Genomic DNA, 10,509 nt, shown 5'->3' with positions numbered 1-10,509 from the left:
GATTCTCCTTCCTCAGCCTCCCGAGTAGCTGGGACTACAGGTGCCCGCCACCACACCCAGCTAATTTTTGCATTTTTAGAAGAGACAGGGTTTCACCATGTTGGCCAGGATGGTCTTGATCTCCTGACCTCGTGATCCACCCGCCTTGGCCTCCCAAAGTGCTGGGATTACAGGCGTGAGCCACTGCACCTGGCCCTCTTCTGGTCTTTGAGCACATGATGCAAGGAGTTTACCTAGAGCTGCGGTTTCACTTCTTTCTACCTGATACTCTCCCTGTGCTGCACCTTTCCTGCCAATCACAGCTTTTAATGGCTAAAGTCCATGGAGGTGCTTTCTTTTATGTCCCTGATCCTCTACCAGTGGCTGTTTAAGCTGTTGTTGGTTATCTGTTCCTTCCTTCACTCCTTTATCATACATTCATTCACCCACAGTTATTGAGTATCTGCTACGCAGGATTGCTCTAGGCAAAGAGGACACTCAGATAAAAGAGGCAATCACTCCTCTCGCCAAGGAGCTCAGCACCCGGGTGGGCGGAGAGGGAAGGAAAGCACCAGCCACACCGCAGAGTGCTGGTGACAGGCAGAGAAGTACAAGGTACCTGAGGTCCGCATCAGTCACTCAGGCTGTAATGAAATGGAGGACTTCCTGGAGGAGGTGATGAGTAGAAGGGAGTAAGACAGTCCCAAAGAGGGACATGGTGAGGTGGTGAGGCTGGAGAAAGAGGAGTGATGAGCCGTTGGCTTACAGATTTTTCTGCAGCTGAGTTCCTTCCCCTCCCCTGCTGCCATGTCTTCATTCATTAGTTTGCTTGACTGTTCATGCAGCTCATTCACTCTAACCTGCCTCCCTCAGTGCCAGGCACAGGCTGGGCGCTGTGGAGCCCAACAGGGACCTTCTGTTGGAACCCAGTGGAGCAGTCAGCAGCCCTGTCTCAGACTCTGGGGGTGTATGCTGGAAGTGGGAGTGGGGAGGAAGCCTTCTGCCCCCTAAGATCCAGAGTTGGGCTGAGATTGAGGGTCACACCATAGGTTCTTCCCCCATTAAGTTTGGGCGACCCCATTGCTGGCCCACTGCAGGAGGGGCCTCCAAGGAGGACTGGGATGGGAGAGGGACCTCAAAAGGCAGAGGAAGGAGAGAAAAGTCACCAGGGAAATTACAGTTTCTGAAGCTGCCTTGGCTGCAGTAATGAGAACCAGAGAAGGGGCTAATGGAGATCAGATTGCCCGGGGGCTGCCTCCCAGCAGCCCCTTCCCCAGCATGCTGAGAGGCCTGGGGACAGGATGTAGATGGGAAAGGGCCACTCTCTCCACCTGGTCCATCTCTTAATCTCAGTTGGAGTTGAAGCTAGAGGAGGAGGACCAGATGGACTGTATGCTGTGCAAGGTGGTCAGAGATGGGGAGAGAGTGCAGAAGCCGGCTGGCTAGTCAGCCCCCAGGCCTTGGGCTCCACAGGTGGCCACTCGGTCATTGATCAACTAGCCTCCCCATGCACAGGACCCTCTAGCCATGAAGGGCTGGGGTGGGGCACTCATAGGAAGAAGAAAACCTGGGCTGTGCCGCTGAGAAGATTTCCCCACCTGATGGAGGGGACACACTCCAGAAAGCCCCGGCCTAGGATGCAGGATGTCCCTGGCCTCAGGGAGCCCCTGTCTGGTGAGAGAGGTGGCTGGTGCAACAGTCTGCCTGGCTGGGAGAGGTGACAGTGCCGTCCCCCTGGAAGCACTCACGACAAGGTGATGAGACAAGGAAGACAAAACTACTACCACTTCTAGGATTAGTACTTCTACTACTAGTACTGCTAGTAATAATAACAACAGCAATCGCAAATTGAGCATTCATTTTGTGCCAGAACCCTGGTTAAGAGTTTTGCACACATCTAGCTTCATTTAATTTTCACAACCACCTCAAGAGGAGGAAAGGGCTGACGTCACCATCAATTTGCAGATGGAGAAGACAAACTCAGAGAGGGGAAGTCACTTGCCCAAGGTCAGAGCCCTCAAGGAAGCCCACTGAGCACTGGCCCCCATCACCTGATCTCCAGCAGGCCCTGTGATCTGGACACCAAGGGACCAAGAGTCAGCGAGCCCAAGCCATCGCTCTCCACTGTCCTTTATCCCTCTGTCTTTCTCTATGTCTGCCTCAGTCTTTGTCTTTCTCTCCTTCCTCTCTCCTCTTCTCCATCTCAGTTCCTCTTTCTCTCTCTCTCTCCTTGTCTCTCCCTCCTTTCTTCTACTCTAACTCTGTCTCTGTTCCCCTACTTCCCTCTCTCAAGTACAGTCAAACAGGTCACTTGGTCCAGGAAGGTGCTGAGCAAATCGCATGGTGGGGGCTGGGGTGGGGGGATTCTGTGCTCTTGACCTGGGTCCTTTCCCCCAGGGCTGGGAACCAGGAGCCAGGGCCTGCCTGCGGGGGGCTGTGAGGGCATGTGGGTGGGGCACACAGGCCACATGACCTATTGAAGGATGCCAACTGCCACGGGAGAGGAGACAGGAGAATCTGGGCATGAGGCAGCTGAACTCGAGGTGGGACAGCACAGGAGCTGCTCACTGGGTCTCCCAGCCAGGGTCACGGTGCAAGGTGGGGACAAAAATCCTCCTCCCTCCTCCTCCTTCCAACCCCTCTTTTCTCTTCCTGCCCTTCTGTTTCTTCTCTCTGCCTCCTTTCTCCTTCTCTGGTTCTTTCTCCTCACCCCTTCTCATTTTCTCCTCCTCCCTGCATTTGTCCTAGAGCTTGCATTTTCTCTTTCTTTTTCTCTCTCTCTTTTCTCCTTCCCCATCCCTCCTCCCCTTCTATCGATCAGTCTCCCCAGCTCTAGCCAACACGGAGGCCTTGGATGGTGCTCACAGTCTTGCTTTAAAATTTATTGCCCAGTGAACGAGGCGGCAGATGGAAGTCTCCACCACCCCACCCCTACCCTCTCATCCCAACAAAAGCCTATCTAGACACAAACGTCGTCCATCAAATGCACCAATATGGGGTTATTTATAGGCTACCCCCTTCCAAGAAAGCAGAGTGTTTTTTCCTCCCCTCTCTCTTTTCTCTTTGAGCGTTCACAGCTCAGGAGTGAGAGGGACGGTGGGATTCGATATTCAAGAAGCTGCACAATGAGGTTCCCATCCGTCAGATTCTAGGGTAGGGGGGCGTAGAAGTGCCTTGATTGGAAATGAATTAATTAGAAGTGAGGCTCTTCAAGTCTCCAAGTTGGGTTATTTATAGTGTTCGGTTAATTTTGATAATTAACACTGGGAAAGAATAGTGAGTTCCGGGCAAAGCAGTGCCCTCCAACGGAGACGCGCTTCCCGCCCGGTCGCTGCCCCTCCCCACTTGCTCCATTTGGACTCTTTCAAAATACGCTACTCTCTGCTGCCGAGGCCCTGGGTTTTCTAAAAGTAGAATGTAGGTGGGAAGGCCAAAGGCATAGGGGCTGCAGTAGGGGACTCAGGCTGTCAGAGGTCCAACGCTCTAGCACCAGGCCAGTGCTCCTCTCCTCTCCTGGCCAGATGGCCTTCCTGGAGAAGCAGGTGCCAGCTGCTGGTCCGGGTAGGATGTGCAGTGTAGCCCACCGCACTGGGAGAGCGGGAGAGGCTGTACCCAAGCTCTGGACATAGATGTTCATTCTACCAAAGCATCCAGGAGGAGAGAGGCTGGACCAACCAGGGTGACAGGAATCAGAGACATCCAGATAGCTGCCAGGTTTGAAAGGAGAGAGGAGAATGGGAGAGCTTCTCAGAGAAGCAGGAGGTTTTGACCTGGAGCCTGCTGTCTGCCTGTGGGCAGGAAGGGCATTTCAAAGAGAGGCAGTGATCACCACCTACCAGGAAAGGGGACTTCAGAATTTGCCAGCTCCCCTCAATCCATTTGCTGCCCCATCCCCTACCTTGCCCCCAAACTGATAGCTCAGCATTTCCATCCACACCACTCCCTTTCGCAAGCAGCACCCCCTGCCCCGCCCAGAGTGCCCTGCCCTCTCCCCTGTGAGGGTCTACCACGGTTCAAGGCCAACTCTCCTGTTGCCTTCTCTGAGCCCGGCTGAGTCGGTGGCTTCCTGCCTCCAGGGCCCCCCTCACTTTGTTTAGTGGGATTCTCAGTGGTGGCAGAGAGGGCTGGTGGTAAAGATAGGACTGGAAAGATACGGAGGCTGGATTCTGAAGGGTCCTGGGTGCCCCACTACAGTCTGGCCCCTTCCCTGGAAGTGATGGGGAACTGCTTTCTTGCCTGGGAGCTGGGCAGTGGGCTGCCCCCAACACCAGGGTGGTTTGGCAGGCAGAGATCACATTCCTTCCTGGGTTAAGGACCAACTCCCCACTCGGAGTGCAGGGCAGGGGGACCACCCCAGCGCAGGTACAGGAAGTGGTGGGAGGCCTTTCCCTCTGGGCCCCAGCAGCCGTTTCTGCAGTCTCCTGTCCCACTGGAGTGCAGAGGCGGGTTGGGAACATAAAGAGGAACTTCAAATGCAATACTCCTGCCTTACGCTCTTGGAGGGAAGCTCCACTCCAGGGCCTGCCAAGGGCTGGGGCCAGACCGGAAACGAGATCATCTTCGATCAGGGGCTGTGGGCTCTGCTTGTTCCTGCTGCCTGTGCCGGCTTCTCCATCCTCCCCTCCTCCCCCTGCGGATGTTCTCAGGTGTCTCATCCAAATCCCTTCCCTGGCCACTCCCCTCTCCTCTCTTCCCTCTTGATCTGTGATAGAAAGAGGGAGGGGAGAAGGGGAGAGTCCTCCTCCTGGTGGCTTCTGCCTGCTCCCAATCTCCCAATCTTTGTATTGATGTAAGCTTCACCTCTCTGCCCGCTGGCATCCGAACTCCCCTGAGGGAAGCCTGCAGAGACCGATCCTGCTGCCTCCTGTGTGCGCCCGCATTCTTCAGTCTCTGGGCTCTGGACAGAGGGGCACTGGGCCACCCCTGGGCTTGCCCCAGGTTGCCTGGGAGTTGCTGATCCGTGTTCTAGCCTGAATTCTCTGTGGCAGACCACAGTCCTCCTTGAGGACAGTGACTTGGTCCCCCTCCTCCCCAGACCGGGGGCTCCCCAATAGTGTGGAAATGAAGTATCTCTGTTCCCCATCCCACCCCACTCCAGATCCAGCCATCCCACCCTCCACCTGTGTCCTTGCCCTGTTCCCAGTGCCCACCAGCCTCCAGGCCCTGCTGCTCTCTCTGGCAGGGCCTGCGGCACTGGCAGCTCCAGGCCAGGCCCCTGACCTCAGGCCGCCACAGGCCAGCCCCCAGACACCTCTCAGTGTTTTTGCCTCGATTTTCAGCCCAGGGGCCTTTGGGGAGCCGCAATTCTGTCTCCAGCTTCCTCTGAAAGGAGAGCACATTTTTAATTAAAGTGGAAAAAGAGCTGAAAATCTGTTCGCATTTAATCATCTTGACGACCTTTTTGCTTAAGGGTTTCCAGCTGAGGTGGAGGGGGCATATGAGGCGGGGGCAAAGACATTTCTCAAGACCGGGCCTGGGTCGGGAATGAGGAGGGAGAGCCTCTGTAGGGATGAGTAATGGAACAGGAGAGGAGATGGCCGGGGCTCTGAGTGCCGACTCAGCACTTCCCCCGCTGGCTCCTTCAGGAGGTGCCCCCACCCTGCCTCCCTCCCCTCTCCTGGGCACCCTGTAGGCTGGGCTGGGCTGGGCTGGACAAGAACCGGGACTCAGACTCCCCAGGGAGCAGGAGCAGAGGCCATGTGGGAAGGACAGTTCCCCTGTGTCACAGGCGGGGGACACAGGTATGGAGGGGCACTGTGAGTGGCTTCTAGACACAGAGAATTGGGGCAATGCTGAGGGGCCTAGCCCAGGCCTTCTTCACCACACCTGCTGAAAATGCTCTATAATCCCCTTCTCTGCAACTGCCTTACTGAGTGACTTGGAACATGTGGCATATGTCTCTGGGCCTCAGTTTCCCCTACTGTTGATGGTCTCTGGGCTACCTTCCACTTCTGAAATCTGACTCCCAGCCTAGAATGTGTAATTGAGAACGCTTGTGTTCCTGCCCCAGGTGTAACACTGTCCTGTTTGTTGTTGTTGTTGTTGTTGTTTTTTGAGACAGAGTCTTGCTCTCGCCCAGGCTGGAGTGCAGTGGCACGATCTCGGCTCACTGCAACCTCCACCTCCCAGGTTCAAGCAATTATCCTGCCTCAGCCTCCCGAGTAGCTGGGACTACAGGCACCTGCCACCAAGCTCAGCTAATTTTTTGTATTTTTAGTAGAGATGGGGTTTCACTGTGTTAGCCAGGATGGTCTCGAACTCCTGACCTTGTGATCCACCCGCCTCGGCCTCCAAAAGTATTGGGATTATAGGCATGAGCCATCGTGCCTGGCTGAACACGGTCCTGTTTGATTGGGGAACTCCTTAGACATCCCTCCCCAAGGCCATGGGCTGTGTATCTCCCCCTCCCTGCCCCCCACCCACCAGCCCCAGAGCCTAGGAGAGGAGTATTGCACTGAGGTTCTCCTCCGAGTTCCAGACCCACCTTTGCCCTCCTAAGGACTGTGTCTCCCTCCTCAGAGCAGGGGGACTTCCAGGCCTCAGACTGGAGCTTCTTCGAGGGTGGGGCTGCATTTCTCTCTCCTCCCTCCTTGGAGGAAAGCACTGACTTGGCAAGTGGCATTGGTGGTACTGAAAGAGCTGGTGCAGGAAGAGCTGGTGACTCAGTCTTCTGCTTTTAAATTTCCAGCCCTGTCTCAGGGGTCCCCTGGCCTGGCCAACCTGGCCTTGCAATGGCAGCACTGGGAAATGATCCTCCTTCACCTCCTCCCCTTCCTGAGCCCTCAGATGGGTCTTCCCTTGAAGGGGAGGCGGGACTTAGTCCAGACTGTGCATCCATGCCCTTTGCCCTCCCCTGCTGGAAACCAACCCAGACAATTGCACTTGACCCCACTTCCCAGACAAGTCCAAGTGAAGATAAGCTGAAGCCTGGGACGTCTCCTACCCCAGCGATTCCCGTGGGAATCTTGCTGGAGCCGGAGGCCTGTCACAGCTCTGGCTCTTATCTACAGCAGGAAGGACCCCGGGCCTCGGTCTCCAGTGCTGAAATGTCATCTCACCCCTCATCTGGCCTCCAGCCCGCAGGCAGCATCAGCAGCAGCATCAAACAGAGTAAGACTAATTGACATCTCTCCAGCTCATCTGACTTTCAAAGCATACTCACACTCACTACAGTACTTCCTTGACTCCTCGAAGTAATTTGGTGAGACTAGTATCTTACGCCCACTTTACAAACGAGGAAAGGGAGGCTCAGAACAAGGAAGGGACTGTCACAAGGCCACACAGCAAATAAATGATAGACTAGCGCCCGTGTCTCCCAATGCCTCTTCCTCCTATCTTCCCATTGTTGACTTCACGCTGTTCCAGCCATGGTGTAGCCTATTTAGTTTTTCTTTAAAACATCCTAGCTGGTGCCATGGCTCACACCTGTAATCCTAGCACTTTGGGAGGCCAAGGTGGGTGGATTGCTTGAGCCCAGGAGCTCGAGACCAGCCTGGGAAACATGGCATAACCTCATGTTTACAAAAAGTATAATAATTAGCCTGGCCTGGTGGTGCACACCTGCAGTCCCAGCTACTCATGGTGGCTGAAGTGGGAGGATCACTTGAGACTGGGAGTTTGAGTCTGCAGTGAGCTATGCTCGCACCATTGCACTCCAACCCGGGCAACAGAGCAAGACTCTGTCAAAAAAACCCCAAACCAACCAAACAAACAAAGCAACAAACTAACAAGCAAAACAAACAAAACACTATCCTGCCTGTCCTTGGATGCAAAACAAAAAGTGAAAAAGATGACTGGATCCTTCAGAACTGTCAGGCAGCTCCGCAGTCCTTCAGGGCCGGGAAGAATCAAAGTTGAGAGTTGCGAGGAACTTCCTAGAGGAAGGTTCCTGGGGGAGAACTGTGTGCTGTAGAGGTGAGGAGAGAGGCAGGACCAGAAGGCGGAGGTAAGGGGTTGGCTCCTAGACTCAGGGAGATGGCTGCCCTGGGGTATGGGGTACTCTCTGTGCCCTTCCCATTCAAGCACTTGGGTTTAGCATTGCCCACTCTGGGTACCCCTTCTCCAAGACACAAAGCCTAAGGAAGATGAAGTCCACAACACCTACGTTTGAATGAAGTGACCAGATCTTGTGACATTGACAGAAGGTATGGGTGCCACATGGGGGAGTGTTGGGAGGGAGGGTGACCTGGAAGGAAGACGACTGCAGACGTCATTCTACTGTCATGTCAAAGGAAAAGAGAAGACAGGTAAGGGCTTGGAGGTGGGAGAAGCTGACAAATGTGGGTCAGATGGGGCTCCTTCCAGGATAGAGTGGAGGTACACCAGCCTCTGAGGCTGGAGCAGACGGCGGGGGAGGGCACTGTGCAACTGGCCCACTTTGATGCTCAAGTTAATCTAACTGGACTCCAACATTGTTAATTCCTCCCGCCCCTCTCACTACTAATTCAGCTCCAGAATCAAAACTCGCTGACCCCAGACCAGTCCCCAGGCCCCACCCTGTTCCCTCATTGGACAGAACCCCCTTGCAGCCCAGAAGGAGTCAGCTCAGAGGTAATCACTGCATCATGCTTCAAAGCCACTAAGCAAGCTCTGAATGGGGGGCAGCAGGTTTCACTTACCTTGCCTGGCTGCCTGCCCGGGGCAGATGGGATGCAGCTGGGGGAGGTTCCCACCTCATCCGCTCTCTCCCTGGCTCTCTGCCTTGGAGATGGTTGTCTCCTTGCCCACCTCATTTCACCCCTCCTCTGGTTGGACACTGGAATTGAAGGATAGGGGAAGCGATTCCCCCAAAGCAGAAAAAGTGAGAACTGGTGAAGATCACTCCCCTGGCTGGCCTCCACCCCTCCTCTCCTGCCCCCTAAGCTAAATTCTATAAATACATGTCAGGAGAGAGTCTGAGTAGTAGCTGGAGGGCAGAGTTCACTCTTTTGAGATGGAAGTTCTATCTCCCCAATCCATGGGGTGGCTGCTGGTCTAGCTGGGGTGAAGGCTGGAGGGGCTGGGATGGATGGGAGAAGCAACCGGGGAAGGTGACTGTTGAGGGCCTGGTGCAGAACAGTGGCCACTTACGGTACCACTGCTTCCTTCTGGAGGTCCTTGGATAAATGGCTTAACCTCTTCAAGCCTCAGTCTCTTCTTCTGTAAGATGGTGATCCCAGTACTGTACTTCCCTCATGGGATTGAAGTGGAGTTTAAGGGGGTCAGGCCATCCCAATAAGTGTGAGTTCTCATTGTCTGCGATCCCATTTCTGCTTGGAAGTTGGCTGGAGCTGCAGGCTGGCTCCCTAACAACTGCTGGGGACATGAGGCACAGGGAGCTGTGAGTTGTGTTTTGCTGAGGGGCTGAGATGAGGGGGGTGGAGTGGAATGGGAGGACAGGGAAGACAGTGTGTATTAAGGAGGTTGCCTTCCTGGAGGGGCAGGGTGACGGTGGGGTGGAGAGCTATATAGGGGAGGAGTTGCCCCTCCCATTTGATTCCTAAAGATGCAGTTTGATGCGACTACCACTCCCAGCTCCATGTGGAATTGCACTGATGTTCTCCACCCTTTCTCCTTAGAGTCACTATAGGACCAGAAAGCTTGGGGGTGGGGGGTAGGGGGAGGAGTCCTCTCTATGGGCACTCTATTGTAGGAGATGGTTCTGAGGGACTCTCCAGGAACACTGCTGGCCTCTTGGTGCCCCCTTTGGGATCCCACCTCCTGGTCAGCCCCTACAAGCCCTCTCTCCATGCCATATCCCGCAGCTGTGGCTCTAAGTGCTGAGGATTAGGAGAGATGGGGCTGGGAAGACAGTGTGGCTTGTCAAGCAGGGAGAAACTTTTGGAGCCCACTCATGTCTGGGGCCAGGAGTCGTGAACACTAGAGAGTTATACTCAGGCAGGCAGTGGCTTCATGAGGCCTCTGATATTGTTCCTAGGAAAAGGGAGGGCCAGTGCATCCTGCCCTCATGAAGAATCTCTGCTGCTCGTGGTGGTGCAGATGTAGGAAGGTAGGTGTTGGAGGCCATGGCCATGGCAGCCGTGGTGGTGGTGACTATGGTGATCATAGTGATGGTGATAACTGTGGCCGTGTCATGGTGGTGATCGTTGTGATGCTGGTAGTGACACTGATGACAGTGGCATAAGGATGACGGTCATAATGGTGCTGGTGTTGTTAGAAGTGGTGGTGATGGTGGCAGTGGTGGTGATGATGGTGATGGTACTGGTGGTGGTCATAATGATAATGGTCATAGTGGTACTGGTTTTGGTATAGATGCTTGTGGTGGGAGTCTCAGCAAAGGAATATCCTGATCATATCCAGGCTATCTGGTATGGTCAGTCAAGCCAAGACCTCACATTATAAACTAACTCTTCATGGCTGCGCGCGGTGGCTCACACCTCTAATCCCAGCACTTTGGGAGGCTGAGGTGGGTGGATCACCTGAGATCAGGAGATCGAGACCATCCTGGCCAATATGGTGAAACCCTGTCTCTATTAAAAATACAAAAATTAGCTGGGTTTGGTGGCACGTGCCTGTAATCCTAGTTACTCG

The 10,509-nt window shown here is 54.5% G+C and overlaps 1 long non-coding RNA gene across 2 annotated transcripts; it reads right to left on the bottom strand.

The window, feature by feature from the left end:
- Positions 1 to 2,963: 2,963 nt before the first annotated feature.
- LOC129017689 (uncharacterized) lies at positions 2,964 to 10,024 on the bottom strand. Of its 2 annotated transcripts, XR_008495105.2 has the most exons (6): positions 9,676 to 9,935; positions 9,049 to 9,273; positions 8,598 to 8,734; positions 5,130 to 5,301; positions 4,780 to 4,958; positions 2,964 to 4,681 (listed from the first exon to the last, which is right to left on the bottom strand). It is a non-coding gene; the product is annotated as an uncharacterized LOC129017689 (long non-coding RNA). The 2 variants fall into 2 exon arrangements; XR_008495104.2 differs by having other exon boundaries at positions 3,191 to 4,681; positions 4,780 to 5,301; positions 9,049 to 9,270; positions 9,852 to 10,024.
- Positions 10,025 to 10,509: the final 485 nt, after the last annotated feature.

Source organism: Pongo pygmaeus, chromosome 19 (assembly GCF_028885625.2).
Source record: "Pongo pygmaeus isolate AG05252 chromosome 19, NHGRI_mPonPyg2-v2.0_pri, whole genome shotgun sequence".
In the NCBI taxonomy this organism is placed as follows: Eukaryota; Metazoa; Chordata; class Mammalia; order Primates; family Hominidae; genus Pongo; species Pongo pygmaeus.
Note: the sequence above shows the minus strand (reverse complement) of the source record. Positions and strands in the feature narration are given on the sequence as shown.